Source organism: Oncorhynchus tshawytscha, unplaced genomic scaffold, assembly GCF_018296145.1.
Source record: "Oncorhynchus tshawytscha isolate Ot180627B unplaced genomic scaffold, Otsh_v2.0 Un_contig_1402_pilon_pilon, whole genome shotgun sequence".
Lineage (NCBI taxonomy): Eukaryota > Metazoa > Chordata > Actinopteri > Salmoniformes > Salmonidae > Oncorhynchus > Oncorhynchus tshawytscha.
The window spans coordinates 3010-15073 of NW_024607880.1; the positions used below are offsets into that span (position 1 = coordinate 3010).

The 12064-nt window shown below is 40.6% G+C and overlaps 1 pseudogene; it reads right to left on the bottom strand.

Moving 5' to 3' along the window:
* Window positions 1-6230: 6230 nt before the first annotated feature.
* On the bottom strand, window positions 6231-8235 carry LOC112237198 (annotated as a pseudogene).
* Between the last annotated feature and the right edge of the window lie 3829 nt (window positions 8236-12064).

Sequence of the window (12064 nt, forward strand, 5' to 3'; positions counted from 1 at the left end):
GCAAGTTGCTGACCGCAGGTGAGGTTCTTCAGCAGTGCGATCAACAGTAGAATCCACTGTACAGTTCCAACCCCCCAAAACCATACACTTCTTGGTCACACTGTCTTAAGGTTTCGTTTATTTGATCAAATACAGCAATATGCTCTGTACCCTCATTAGGACCATAAACATTTAAAAAAAATATATATATATAACATCCGCCTTGACCAATAAAAGCCGACCCTTGGAAATCTCTCATGTAGATACTACAGTCACCCTGAGGAAAACAAAATGGCCACCCCAGCACTGAAATTAGTACCATGACTGAGTACATGCTGCCCCTCCCACCACATACCCCAGTCAACCTCATTATCCTCATCACTATTGGTGTGTCTTTGGCATTATTAAAACTGAAGACTTATTTATCAAATAACCCTGTAATTATTATTACGCAATTAAACTTATTTATCTTGTAACTGTAATTTACTAGGAAGTCGGGGCACCAAGGAAAATATTCAGATTACAAAGTTATAATTTTCCTAATATAACTTTCAGATATTTTAATATATCTGCTCAATTAGTCTTCAAATTAATTAATTATTATTTAGCTCACGTTAGTCTCATTCCAAACGTCATAAATTGTTGGTTATCTGCACGAACCCAGTCTTCACTATGAGTCATCCATACATCAATTGTTTAAAATAATTAATTTACTAACTAAGTAATTCACAGAAATGCATAACTCAAACAAACAAAGTAGATGGTTACAAAGAAATGATAGCGGATGTGCCCTAGTGGGCTAAACCTGCATGGCGGCTTGTTAGACAAAAGAGATGTGGGGGTCAGCTGAGAAGTCACTAAAGAGTTGATAATTATAACAATTGAAATGCTAATTCTTTGCACATGAATGCTCACGCATTCGGGAACAATTGCAATCAATATATATATTTACGCTCAGTGTGTCGTCGGGATCTCTGTTGAAAAGTTTGTTTCTGTTGGAGAGTTTGTCCGCTCTCCCTCTCTGTCGTGGTTAGAATGCATAGTTCATTCATGTCGTTATAGAATAGATGTTTCGGCGGTTGTCGGTCTTCGCGTTCAATGATACCGAATTCCTAGCTGCAGACTAGTAATTAATATCAAAGACTTGTTCTTATTCTGTCAGTATTGACAGTCTAAGAGTTTAACCACGTGGTATGGTTAAAAGATTCAGCCATCTACTCAAACCTTGGCCCTCTCGTGGTAAGCTGGTCTGCAACCTTTAGCCATCTCGTAATTGAGGTAAGCTCAGTCTCCTCTCAATCCTTTGCTCAATCCTACTTAAACCTTGGCCCTCTCGTTATCGATGTAAGCTGGTCTGGTGATAGAAAACCCGGGTGGGGGTTTTATTCGGAAGAGCAGAAAAGGGCCTGTCCCAGGACGCCAGACCATAACTGTGCTCATGGGCGGTCCTCTGAGTTAGTTAAACTCCAAAGAGAATTGGAGTTTCCTTCAATAAACAGTCCAAAATCACATTACACAATATCATCCTCAACTCATTCATCTTATACAAAAATTAGATGTAAGCCTCATATCTGAGGCTATTGTATAAACAGCGTTATGGTAATGTAGCCATATTGTCTCCCATGAGTTTCACAAAATTGTACCAAATGGACCAGTTCGTAGCTGGATTCTTCACCGATCTTTTATACATTCTCCAGAACATAAATATTGTTCGGAACTCAAGTTCTGTGAGGTGGAAGAAATTCCTTTGTTCTCTCTATGAAAACTCCCTCTCTCTATATACTGTGGCCATGAGGAGATATTCTCCTCCGGGAATTTACAACCTGAGGTCGCAGCAGCCTGAGTGTAGGAGACAGAGAGAGGGGGATGGTGCTCGCTGTACCCAAAGAGATCAATGTCATGACACTATGTGTCTCCTGTAGAAAAACTACATTAAGCCTTTTCTGTTTTATTACTTCTATTCCTGTCCCTTCCCCCATTAAGAAGTACACCATGCTCAACCATCCGATCAACAAGACGCTCTTCTTTAAGAAAAACCACCACCTCTTTATTCATCCGCAATGCATTAGTAACATTTTCATAGCCTATTTTCTCTGCTATGGCAACCAGAAACTCCTCCATAATGACAGTAGCTTCAGTAACACACCTGAAGCCGTGACAAAGTGACAGGGACGACATCCCCTGTGGTTCGCCATCTCCAACGAAGCAGACACAATATACTTATTTCTACCACTAAAATGTTTTACCTTAATCATTCATAGAAAAAGAAAAACCACCAAGAAAAGGAAACAAGAAATTAAACATTGGCGATGTGACTTCAGACAACACTCGCAATCGCTCATACAATTCCCAGCATGCACCAAACACTCAGCATAGAAAGAGAGAGAGAGAGGGGAGGAAGTTGTGTGCACTGCAGGCTGCTTTTTGTGTTACAGTATGTCTGTTCCACATGACATCTACCTACATGAACTATTATACAACTCCATAGCTACACTCTATTCCACAGGAGGAGAGAAAGCATCACACAGATCCTTAGATCTTAAATCGGGAAGAACTATTGCATATCAGAGAGACGTCAACTTACCAGCACTCCAACCAGGAATACGACGTTCCCAAGGCAGATCCTTTGTCTGCACCTCCCAGACCATATGATTCCAGAACTGATTCCAGAGGCCGACCCAAAACAACGCCGTCGGAGGTGAGGGTGCCGGAGAGGTCTTCTAGTGAGGCTTCGGATGTGTGCACCACCCACTGCTTCCGAGTATATTACTCGCTAATGTCTAGTCCCTACTTAACAAAGTCGACGAAAATAGGGCAAGAGTTGCTTTCCAAAGAGATATCCGGGATTGTAACATACTCTGTTTCACAGAGACATGGCTAGCTGTGGACATGCTTTTGGAGTCCGTATAGCCAACGGGATCTTCAGGGCATTGCGTCTACAGGAACAAACATATCTCTAGTAAGAAGAAGGGCGGGGGTGAAATCACCTACCAATCAGTAACATAATGGTGAACATAAACAATATTGATGGGGTGGAGGGAATCTAACATAATGGTGAATATACACAATATTGATGGGGTGGAGGGAATCTAACATAATGGTGAATATCCACAATATTGATGGGGTGGAGGGAATCTGTAACATAATGGTGAATATACACAATATTGATGGGGTGGAGGGAATCAGTTACATAATGGTGGATAGGAACACAAATGTAATGGGGTGGAGGGAATCGGTAACATAATGGTGGATTTATAATAACACAGTGCACATACCTACAAATACCTACAAATGTCAACAAATCACACATTAGATTCAATCTCAACAAACTACTTTACAATTTCCAGAAGTACAGTTTTGATCTTAATCTGAGCAAGCAATGCAGGTTAAATGTTTTTAACAGGATCATTACAACGGAAAGAGGGAAAGTTACTTTGGTTCCTGATACCTTCTCATTGGACATCGGTGGAAGGTAGTATAACCCTGAATATGAATTTATTAACTTATATCAACTTACTTTAACTTTTGAAATCATCATGACAAACTAACCATGATTCAGATGACCATCCATCCCATGCTAGATTACGGAGACATCATTTATAGATGGGCAGGTAAGGGTGCTCTCGAGCGGCTAGGTGTTCTTTACCATTCGGCCATCAGATTTGCCACTAATGTTCCTTAGGACACGTCAAGGCACTCTATACTCCTCTGTAAACTGGTCATCTCTGTATACACATCGCAAGACCCACTGGTTGATGCTTATTTATAAAACCCTCTTAGGCCTCACTCCCCCCTATCTGAGATATCTACTGCAGCCACCATCCTCCACATACAACACCCGTTCGGCCAGTCAATTTCTGTTAAAGGTCCCCAAAGCACACACATCCCTGGGTCACTCGTATTTTCAGTTCGCTGCAGCTAGCGATTGGAACAAGCTGCAACAAACACTCAAACTGGACAGTTTTATCTGAATCTCTTCAAAGACTCAATCATGGACACTCTTACTGATTGTTGAGGCTGCTTTGTGTGATGTATTGTCTCTACCTTCTGCCCTTTCTGCTGTTGTCTGTGCCCAATAATGTTTGGACCATATTTTGTGCTGCTACCATGTTGTGTTGCTGCCTAGCTATGTTGTTGTGTTAGGTCTCTCTTTATGTAGTGTCGTCTTTGTCGTGATTTGTGTTTTTTCCTATATTTATATATATTGTTTTCCCCAGCCCCCATTCCCGCATGAGGCATTTTGCCTTTTGGTAGGCCATCACTGTAAATAAGAATGTTTTTAACTGACTTGACTAGTTAAATAAAGATTAATTAAGACATTTAAATATATAAATGATCAAAGAGGACAACACCAACTATTATGGGTCAAACTGGTTATAACTGGATCATTACAACGGAAAGAAGGACAGTTCAGATTTATTTATGGTACATTAGTTGGGGTTGTGGAATGATCAGTGATATACAGAAAATATTAACATAAGACTATTAAGTAGCCTGTATCTGATGCTCCGTAAAAAAATATTTACACATGACCCTCCCCTTGTCTGTCAAAAAATGTGCAGACCCTACCAATATTAAAATTAACTAAACAAATGTATTACCACCACAAATTGGAATAACTAGAAATATGTTGAAAAACATATTGCTTCAACTTGTTTTATTAATTTTAATATTGGGAGGGTCTGTGCATTTTTTGACAGTACAAGGGGAGGGTCACGTGTACATATTTTTTTACGTTGTGGAAGGGGGTGATTTCAATTTTATTACAGCAAGTCAGTTATAATTATATATATATATATTATTATTTTTTTCTTTTTCTGTGCTTTCTTATATCTGACACGTTCGTTGTAAGGATCGGACCAAGGTGCAGCGTGAGTAAAGTTCCACACAATTTTAATAAATCGAAACTCACTGAACAAAACAACAACCAAATGAAACGTGAAGCTGCTGATGTGCACTAAGGCAACTATACATAGACAAGATCCCACAACACAAATAAGGAAAATGCTACCTAAATATGATCCCAATCAGAGACAACGATAAACAGCTGTCTCTGATTGGGAACCATATCAGGCCAACATAGACATACAAAAACCCTAGACATACAAAAACTAGAGTACCCACCCTAGTCACACCCTGACCTAGCCAAAATATATAGAAAAACAGAGAAAGGTCAAGGCGTGACAATATCTTGGACAGACACTTCCAAACCTTTTTCCATTAGATGTCATTTTTATTTAAATGTATTGCCATTTATGAATGTGTTATTCAATGTGTTTCTGTGGACTATAGTAGTAGAGTTCCAAATCAAATAGCTACAAATAACTGCAGTATGTTAGCTTAGTACACTCTCCCCCATTGTCAAAGCAACAGTTGTCAAAGCAACAGATTAGTGTCAAAGTGGATAGACAGTAGGTTGTATGATTGTTCACTGCCTCCCTGTGGCCTCTGTTGTTTCTGTTAGTGAACACAATGGCGGCTGAAAAGATTCTCGATTACTGAACCCTGGCCCCTCTCTCCTCCCACCCCTCTCACAACATTGGCAAGGTTCCAGGCCGACTACATTGCAAACACCTGACAGAACTCACAACTCCTGGATAGGTGTTTAACATATCAGTTAACCAAATCATATGGTATAGCAATCTGATGCTCATTTGTTGATGCGTTGAACTCAACTGCAATATAAATTGGCCTGGAACGAGACAGCTCTCTCCTCCTTGTGGTTGATAGATTGAGCTCTGACCTACAGAAAACATCTAACCCTGCTACTGATCTCCCTCCCTCCCTCCCTAATCTTTCTTTGAATCTAAATATCTTTGTAGCCACTTCTAATTATATCTGAGAACAAACACATTTACTTCAAGTGAGCTGACATTGATATCTTTATAGCAGATGTACAGGCAGTGTCACGACTTCCGCCGAAGTCGGTCCATCTCCTTGTTCGGGTGGCGTTCGGCTGTCGACGATCCACTTTTCATTTTCCATTTGTTTTGTCTTTGTTTTACACACCTGGTTTCAATTCCCCAATTACGTGTTCACTGTTTAACCCTCTGTTTTCCCCATGGTTTTTGTGCGTGTTTGTTTTGTGTATTTCGGTCCTTTGTGTGGGCTTGGTATATCTACATGTATTTGGTCATGTTGAGTAAAGTTACTTTTATTACTCAGCTCTGTCCTGCGCCTGACTCCTCTGCACCAGCTACACCCAGACCCTTACAGGTGGTGGATAAATAGGACAGGAGATGTCATATTGCTGAATGCTTTTCTTTATTGGTTTTAACAAAAGCTGCAATGCACATGACAACAAATGCCAATTCACTGGCAGAGGAAATTTTAACAATCTAACAAACAATGTGTTTATTACAAGACTGGTCTGACAATCTGAAAGTTGGGAAAGTACTGCTTGTATTACTGAATATTTCCTGAATTTGTAGGTGGGAGCGATGATGGATGGGGATGCTGGGGGTTGAAATAAAATCTGCATGTCATATTTGATTGAAAGCAGAACACTTGTGTTGCTGGTTTGATTTTATTCTCCTTGGAGTGTTTTATTAACCATCTGGCATTTCAGGTCACTCTTTCCTTTCTTAGTACTCTGCAGTTTGTAGACGACGTCACACCAGAGGTCTTTCTTGTCTCTTCTCCTCATCACCTTGGTGATTTTGAACACCTCGAGGGGGGAAACAGCACTTCTTTCTCATGTGGCAGCTGAGAGTACTTCCCCAGTGGGGCACCAAAGTAGGTAGCGATCTCAAAACAGGATTTAGTTTCAAAGCCTTTAGCAATTTTCTTGTCTAAAGAGCTCGAGGTGAACTGTCCAAATCACATTGTAGTTTTTCGGTCAGAGAAGAAAGTCACATTGGTTCCTCGGTAGGTATGGAAATGCTGTTTAATAAAGCGTCTCCAGAAAGTGTTCAGGATTCGTAAGGCATTGGCCAAAAAGAAGTGCAGGGAGTGGTACTTGAACGCAGTTTTGTAGCTCTCCTTTTGGGTACGAGTGGCAGCGTTGAATGACTTGTAAACGTTGGATGTTGCATTCACATACACCTGGATTGCCAGGGAATAGTTTTCCTTTTTCTTTGTAATGGTCCTCAGCAGCGGTCCAAGCCTGGTTGAAATCTTTGTTCTCTCCTCTCTCTTTTGGCAGGTAATAGTCATGGACCTTCCCGCGCATCGTATCCTCACAGCCCTTGTAGGAGTCATCAACAGAGTCTGGAGCCATGTCTAAGGGGAAGTTGGATTTTGGATCATGCAGAGGGAGACTGACCTTTAGTGAATGGAAGACAAATAGAGAAACAGGTTTGAAACAAGAAAATGCAGATAATATTATTATGATGAGAGACAGCTGTAAGTCTGTTAGTTATTTATTTAGAGTTTAAGACGTTGGGGGTGGGTGGTGCTGAGTTGACATAGAATTGTTTTAAGATGGTCATACTATGGATCATTTAGCTATTTGATTTTGAATTTTAGGACCCCTTTAGGTCTCAAAAAATATATAATAAATCGTAATATGATGAAGGAATGTTGGCCTTTCCTTCTAACCCTAAAGAAACACATTGGATAACACATTCATCAAATGCAGAAAGGACAGTAAAAAAATGAAGGTTTTGAAGTGTCGGTCCTAAAGCTAGGAGATATAAGAAAACTCAGGAAATGTGTATATATTTATTTACACACATATAACGCCTTTTTGGGGGTAGGCACAAAACTACCTTCATACTTGGATTCATTTTTTTAACCGGTATCTGTTACTTTCAGACGAGTCCCTTGACACTTAACTTTGTCCACACTAAAATTGTGCCTGTTATTTTGCTCTTTCACGCTCTCTCAAAATAGTGTATCATCTGACCATCTTGGAGTCCATACCCAAAATCCTGGACTAAATACATCAGAGTAAAGGTTAGGTTCTTGTATGTTGCCATGGTGTCAAAATGTATTGGTCCAATGGCAACTTGTAATGGAGATGAATTCTCTTTTAAGATACAGAATCAGTATTCAAATGTTAAACTTTCAGGGGGCCTTTTAATACCAGTGCTCTTGTGGTTACTTTCACAATCCAGCCTCTCATGCTGAGAACAGGCACAAGTACCCCTCAAACACCATAGCACAGTAAACGCACACACACACACACCAAATGACTTCTGAGAATTGTTTGTTCACACTTCTTCCATGCTGATCTGTGTGTGAACATGACCAACACCAGCAACACCACTGCTGATACTGAGAAAAGGTTCCCATAGTAACAGTACAGAAAGACCCTTAAACCTCATCATCATCATTCTCCTCTAATCAGGGACTGATTCAGGCCTGGAATACTAAAAGCCAATATACCACTAATAAATCAATAACCCAGAATAAAGGAAAGCAGCACTAAAGTGAAGATTGAGGCCCCCAGTCCAGGGTTTCCCAACCCTCTCCTCAGGGACCATCAGACATTTCACATTTTGGTTTGAGTCCAGCCACTGTATAGACAGCACATAATCCAACAGCCATAACTGTGTAGAGCGAAGTGAGTTTGCACAGATCAATAGAAAATCAAATCAAATTTTATTGGTCACATACCTGTTTTCCAGATGTGATTGTGGGTGTAGCGAAATGCTTGTGTTTCTAGCGCCAACAGTGCAGTAATATCTACCAATTTCACAACAATACACACAAATCCAAAGTAAAGGAATGGACTTAAGAATATATACATTTTTGGATGAGCTATGTCAGAGCAGCATAGACTAAGATACAGTATATACATATGAGATGAGTAATGCAAGATATGTAAACATTATTAAAGTGAGGTCACATTCTAACGCACACAGGGAGGAAACACCACATGGCTTCTGAGAATTGTTTGTTCACACTTCTTTCATACTGATCTGTGTGTGAACATGACCAACACCACTGCTGATAATAAATAAAGGAACAGTACAGAAAGACCCTTAAACCTCAACATCATCCTTCTCCACTAATCAGGGACTGAGTCAGGTCTGGAATACTGATAGCCAATATACCACTTTAATCAATCAATCACCCAGAATAATGGAAAACAGCACTACAGTGAATATTGATGTCCCCAGTCTAGCGTTTCCCAACCCTCTCATCAGGGACCACCATACATTTCACATTTTAGTTTTAGTCCTAATCAGTCTACTAACCATCAACCCCTTGACTAATTGAGGAAGATGTGCCTGTCTAGTGGTCCCTAAGGAGAGGGTTTGAAAGTACTGCACCTACAGTGTAGTATGGAACCCTGGTCCTGGAGTGCCGCAGGAACTCTACTTATTGTGGTTGATAGATTGAGCAGTACAGGGCTCTGACCTCACAGACATATGAAACTACTGACCCTGCTACTGCTCTCCATCAAGTTTATTTCGAAGCCATTAATAAGTGTCATTTATTTCTATGATTATTTCTTCATCTTTGTCAAACTTTGAATTTTTGTTTAAATATAAATATCTTTGTAGCCTTTTCTAACTATAAAACTGAGAACAAACTCATTTTCTTCAAGTGAGCTGAAATTGATATCTTTATAACAGATGTACAGGAAGTGGATAAATAGGACAGGCGATGTCATTTTGCTGAATGCTTTTCTTTATTGGTTTTAACAAAAGCTGCAGTGCACACATGCCAATTCACTGGCAGAAATGTTAACAATCTAACAAACAATGTATGTAACAATTAGAACAGGACAGATCTGACAATCAGAAAGTTGGGAAAGTTCTGCTAATGTTTTATTGAATATTTCCTGCATTTGTGGGAGGGAGCAACAATGGATGGGGAAACCAAGGGTTACAATATAATCTACAATACAACACAACACGTCATAATTTGACAGCATGCAGAAAATCTGTGTTGCTGGTTTAATTTTATTCTCCTTGGTGTGTTTTATTAACCATCTGGCATTTCAGGTCACTTTCTCCTTTCTTAGTACTCTGCAGCTTGTAAACTCTCTTGCTAAGTAGAGGCACAAGTACCCCTCAAACACCAGTACACACACACACCCACACAGGCAGGAAACACCACATGGCTTCTGAGAATGGTTTGTTCACAGTTCTTTCATACTGATCTATTTGTGGACATGACCAACACCAGCAACACCACTGCTGATACTCAGAAAAGGTTTCCCATAGTAACAGTACAGAACGACCCTTAAACCTCATCATCCTTCTCCTCTAATCAGGGGCTGATTCTGTCCTGGAAAACTAATAGCCAATGTACCACTTTAATCAATCAATCACCCAGAATAAATGGAAAGCAGCACTAAAGTGAATATTTTTTTACTTTATGTTGTATCTTTATTTAACTAGGCAAATTCTTATTTTCAATGACGGCCTAGGAACAGCCTGTTCAGGGGCATAGCGACAGATTTCTACCTTGTCAGCTCTGGAATTTGAACTTGCAACCTTTCGGTTAATAGTCCGCTCTAACCACTAGGCTACCAGATTGAGGCCCCCAGTCCAGGGTTTCCCAACCCTCTCCTCAGGGACCATCAGACATTTCACATTTTGGTTTTAGCACTTAACTGGCACACCTGATTCAGTCTACTAACCATCAAACCCTGTAGTGCATCAAATTAATGCAGGTGTGCCTGTCTGGGGAACCCAGCGGAGAGGGTTGGAAAGTACTGCACCTACAGTGTAGTAGAAAACCCTGGTCCTGGAGTGCTGCAGAAAGAGGTTTGTCTAGTCAGAGCTTAGTCTGCCAATCATTCCTTTAGCTTGTGGAGTTAAATACTGCCCTCTTCTGGCTGTTGTGCAGAATGAGCTGTGTCAAGTAACTAAAGGCCTCTGGGTAAATTAGTGTGTGTTTGGTTTTCAGTGGTCCTAATCTGACACACCTGATTCATTCTACTAACCATCAAACCATTGACTAATTGATGCAGGTGTGCCTGTCTGGTGAACCCAGAGAAGAGGGTTGGGAAGTACTGCACCTTGTAGGCAACCGTGGTCCTAGAGGGGCCCAGGCAAATCATGTTTTTAATTTAACCAACCTGGAAGAACAGGCTGAAGAGAGAGACCAGCTACAGACCAGTTTCAACAACCTGACTGAAGAGAGAGACCAGCTACAGACCAGTTTCAACAACCTGACTGAAGAGAGAGACCAGCTACAGACCAGTTTCAACAACCTGACTGAAGAGAGAGACCAGCTACAGACCAGTTTCAACAACCTGACTGAAGAGAGAGACCAGCTACAGACCAGTTTCAACAACCTGACTGAAGAGAGAGACCAGCTACAGACCAGTTTCAACAACCTGACTGAAGAGAGAGACCAGCTACAGACCAGTTTCAACAACTTGATGGAAGAGAGACCACCTACAGACCGGTTACAACACCCTGACTGAGGAGAGAAACCAGCATATTACCAATATGATTTCCTCTTTATACCATTAGTTATTTCCTCAGATTCTAGCTTCCTGTATACCAGTAGTTGTTTGACAAATCAACATTACATTAGAACATTTGACTTTGTCCACACTCTACATGTGGTGCATTTCATCATTTCCATTTCAAATATATTATTCCTACTTTCCACAAATATTAGAAAACCCATAGAGTATATTGACTGGTGAGTCAATCTAAGGAACACAATAAAAATATCCCCATCAAAATCTGTCAATTTAAGCTGGAGATATCAGTTTTTTTTTGCATGGGTTGCGTCTCAGTCCACCACATCTGCGATATCGCCATTCCTCTCTCTCTCTCTCTCTCTCTCTCCACCCCTTCTCCCTCCCTCCTTCCCCCCTCCAGGTGACAGGTTTTACCACTCCCCATTGAGTGCTACCAGGCTTCTCCTCCAATGGGCCAGGGTTAATGGTCTAGAAGCATGGTTTCGATTGCTCCAATAGTTATATTTCGGTACTGCAGTCTAACGGATGCTAGGCCTAGAAGTCAGATTTGAAAATGTGTAAGAAGACACTTTAGTCATCACCTTTGTGCACAAAATATCCATTTAATTATTTGGACAATTATCACTGAGGCAGATAAAAAAAAAAAAAAAGGAAATTCATCCAATGTCTTCCATGTTTTTGGATGACGTAATGACGACATCACTGCTCGCGCTGCTCCCAGGGAGCACTGAGGGCTACTGTGCATGTGAT